At 38.2% G+C, this 4020-nt stretch overlaps 1 long non-coding RNA gene across 1 annotated transcript in view; it reads right to left on the bottom strand.

The window, feature by feature from the left end:
* Positions 1–954: 954 nt before the first annotated feature.
* The window catches only part of LOC140342558 (uncharacterized), a 5024-nt gene continuing 1958 nt past the window's right edge, over positions 955–4020 (bottom strand). The window contains exons 2-3 of the long non-coding RNA XR_011923096.1: positions 1235–1677; positions 955–1175 (exon numbers count right to left, since the gene is read on the bottom strand). This is a non-coding gene — a long non-coding RNA (uncharacterized lncRNA). The remainder of the gene's footprint in view (positions 1176–1234; positions 1678–4020) is intronic.

Below are 4020 nucleotides of genomic sequence, written 5' to 3'. Positions count from 1 at the left end.
GCAGCAGCATGAAATGGAACAGCGAAAGACACCATTATAGATCTATCCCAACAAGACAAAACGTAATGCAACTTGGAAGTGGCATTTAAGATCCAGTTAACGAAGAAATTTCGTATTCCTGTGCATTTTTTTTTTTTCCCGTTATCATTGTCCGTTATACTGGCTGAGGGAGTATGAATGGGGTCTGCAGCCCCTTAGCTAACCTATCCCCAAAAGCAACTTGTTTGTCCAGAGTTTGCTAGGGATTCCTTGAGGCAATTTATGACTTTCAGGTTATTACAGATCTCAATGATCTTTGTCACCCCTACAGATGTCCAAAATCATCCCAATGGCCACCAAAAGGGATTCTTCCCATTGACCACCACATTGATGTACTGTTGAAACTTTCTAATATGAAAAAAAAAAAAAAAAAAAAAACCTCTTCAATCCACCATGTCCTTTGCCAATAACCCAAATGGTGGTGCCGGATCATAATAATGACCTTAAACAGAAAACACACTTTGTGCTGCCTTCTAGAAAAATTAGTGAGCCAATCACGCAAGCTGAAAATATTTTGGAGCTTCCTGTACACCAAAATGGTTTTTAATAACCATGCGCTTATAAAAGGACTTGTATAGCAAGTGTGTGTGTTATATTTACTTATTTAAAGCTACGTTACTCTAACTGAACCTGTTGCCTTGCTCTATATTGTCAAAGCACTGATCCATTTTAAATTTTTGGACTTTCCCCAAGTTTGTCCTTTTCGTCATGTCTTATGGAGGCATGCATCTGAAATATACATGTTGAATTGATATTTATGCTCTGTCTGGATATTAGCCAATATACCTAGCATACAAACCAATGGTGTTCTTTTTAGGAAGTAATAAACCAACTGGAAAATGAGGTACCATCAGACTTATCTATCATCTGTATTTAAATGGGTGAAAAATAAATGGAGTATATGGCTTACTGGGGAGTCATAGTCTTCCTCAGGTTGTCAATGGTTGGTGAGATAAGGTTCTTGTCAACTTCTTCTTCTTTTCCTGCAGCCGGTATTGCGAGCAGAACGGACAAATACTGACTGTATGGTATTTCTATGAGTGTAACACCCAGATCTTTATTCTCTACCCTCATGTACGTTCCATTCAATGTTTTTGTCCAGCAAGTTCCACTTTCATATGGCACTTTCAAAGCATCTAAAAATGGTAATTAAGAAACAATTAATGAAAAACATACCAATATTCTTACAACTTACCATTGGTGCTAACAATAACTGCAACTGTGTTCTTATTAATATTTGCCACCAAATTGTCAATTCTTCCACTGGTTCTCTCTTTCACAAAAGCATTCACACTGCTTATGGCTGCATCAGAGACCGCAAAATCCTTGCTCACCTTTTGCAAGCGTGGGTTTTGAGGACGCCAGTTTTTGTCAACGAATATGGTTATGTTATTAGTTTGGCTCACTTTGCTATCAGGAGCATCAAGAGCTTGAAATAGGTCGTTAAAGGGATCAAACTTGAACACAACAACCATATATATGTAGTCCTTGGAATTTAGAGGTGGGTAGTGTTTGTCAACTTTGATTTTCAGATAGCCATCCTATAAGAGGGCCACGTGGACAAGGGCTGCGCTCACACACAGAAAAAGCAAGGTTTTCATCTTTCCTTCCTCCTGGAGTTACTCACTCCGAAAGTTCCTGTAAAACAAACCCAAAAAGAAACATTTTATGTGCTTGTATGTTGTGGCTGTAATTTCATGGTCTATTATCAGATACTTCCTATACCAACAAGACTATAATTTGAACATGAGGAAACCCTTAAAAAAAAAAAAAACTCAGGTTTTCAGGGACTCCTTTTATATTACTATATCGGCACCTACAGTATTTTATATTAGTGGTAAATTGGCATCCTCTGGAGCAGCGGTGGCCAACCGGTGGTCTGCGAGAAAAGTTTGCTGGTACATGGTTCTGGCCCGGTGCGCCACCCAGTGTGGTCAGAGGAAGGAACACACTGTGGGGGTGGTGCACCAGCCAGAGCTGCAGACCACGTCTCATGTACCAATCACAGGCTCATGGCAGTGGGCGGGTTGCGTCTCTAGACACAACCTGGCCACGCTTCCCATCGCAGATCTGCTATGGGAGAGTGGGCAAGTTCTGGCATCATGATGTCACTATGGGGGGGGGAGTTTCTTTCCCATTTGAGCGACATATGGCTCCTAGCGAAAGTTTAGGGGTGCGTAGGTCTGAAAAGGTTGGTGATCACTGGTCTGGAGGAACCCTATGGTTCCATATAACACTGGCTGAGAAACATTGTCCAATATCATCATGTACATGCTGTGGCGGACACGGTTATACAGGCTAGCCTTCAAAAAAGTCCATCTTTGTTCTTTTCCTGATAAACCAATGTGACTAGTAATTGACACAAGGATATGGCTGTTCCTGCAGCTCAAAGTGGCAAGAACACTTCCATCCCTGGCAAAGGCAACTGAAATTTTTGTACTTGCTAATGGCACTACAAAAAAACCTGAAAACTAATAAAACCACCAACTCGAAGAACTCCTGAGGTTCAATATATAAAATGTTTGCTTGTGTACAAATTTAGGCAAAATAAGGGTTTGAAATGCTTTATAGCAATTCCTTCTCAAGGGCAATTGAAATGAATGGAAAGGAAATTCTTTAAACACACATCAAAGCATGTTATCGTGCAATATCACACAATTATAATGCAATACACATTTTATTGAAATATAGCACACATTGACGTGCTGCATGTGATACAATCATTACTTCTTCCATCAAATTTGACATCTCCATGTGTTCCCAGGGTATATTCAGAATTTAGGAAATGTATGAACTGCTGAAAATGTGGCAATATTACCATGAGAAAAATGAAACACTAGAATATGTTGCATTGCCTTTACCCTGGTCAAAATTGTTGCAAAGCAAACCAAAGCAGCTTTACTAGTGCCTGCTCCAAGGCAAGAAAAATATTTACATCTGTGCCCTGCCTATACTAGATCATTAAGCTGCTGGTCATCAGGCATTTTAATCAGAAGTCCCGAAACGCTGCACACACATGATATTCTGGCCTTTTTTTGCCTAGAAAGTACTCCAAATCATAATCAGAGAAATATATATATATACACACACACACACACACACACACACACACTGATGGCTTGCATACATTCACCAGCACAAAAAAAAAAAAAGTTAAGATCAGAAATCAGGTCTAGGTCTGTTTACTAGGCAAAATATTCTAATTATTTGCATAAAGCAAACAGTACAAGCTGCTTTAAGACTAGATTTATCTTTTAATTTGTTTCCTATATTTAAATATATTAGGCTATATGTAGGGATTGGGGGAAGTCCCAGAAATTCTACAAGCTGAAAATTTATATGGGCAGGAGTCATATTTGATCAGGTCAGAGATACAACTTGTGAGCAAATACGATGTAATTCTGAATTTTAGGCAAATCAGGATTTGATTGGTTATTGATCAGTGGAATACAATGTTAAACATAAAAAAATAGGGATCCAGAAAAACCTAATTAAAAATAAACTGGATTATGCAGTTGTGTATACTGAGTGGGTCACTAATTTAGTGCCAATTCAGCATAGAAGGTTACTATGCTGATCCATCAGACATAGATAATGGAAAAAAAATACTGGATATACTGTAGGGATTGATTTGAAGGGATTTTTATATAATAAACAAACAAGGATAACACCCAAGTGTTAAAATTATGGCAAATCTGAGGAGAAAGAGGATATGGGTGAAGGTTACAAGTAAGCAACCTTATTACCAAATACATTTTGGTACATAATAATTAGTGTTATGTTTGCCATTAGGGAGGTACATTCCCAAGTTAGTGTATATGTGTTAAGAAGTTTTGTTTAAATAGGAGAATTCACAGAGTTAGTGCTACCAACCATTAAAAAGTTAATGTGCATCTCTGGGAAAAAATAAAGTACATTTGTGCAATACTTGCATATTTCCCCATGTTTTATCCTTTAATATGCTGCAAACTGAATTGCTTG

This window comes from Pyxicephalus adspersus, chromosome 12 (assembly GCF_032062135.1).
Source record: "Pyxicephalus adspersus chromosome 12, UCB_Pads_2.0, whole genome shotgun sequence".
NCBI lineage: Eukaryota > Metazoa > Chordata > Amphibia > Anura > Pyxicephalidae > Pyxicephalus > Pyxicephalus adspersus.
This window is presented reverse-complemented; position numbering and strand designations above follow the sequence as displayed.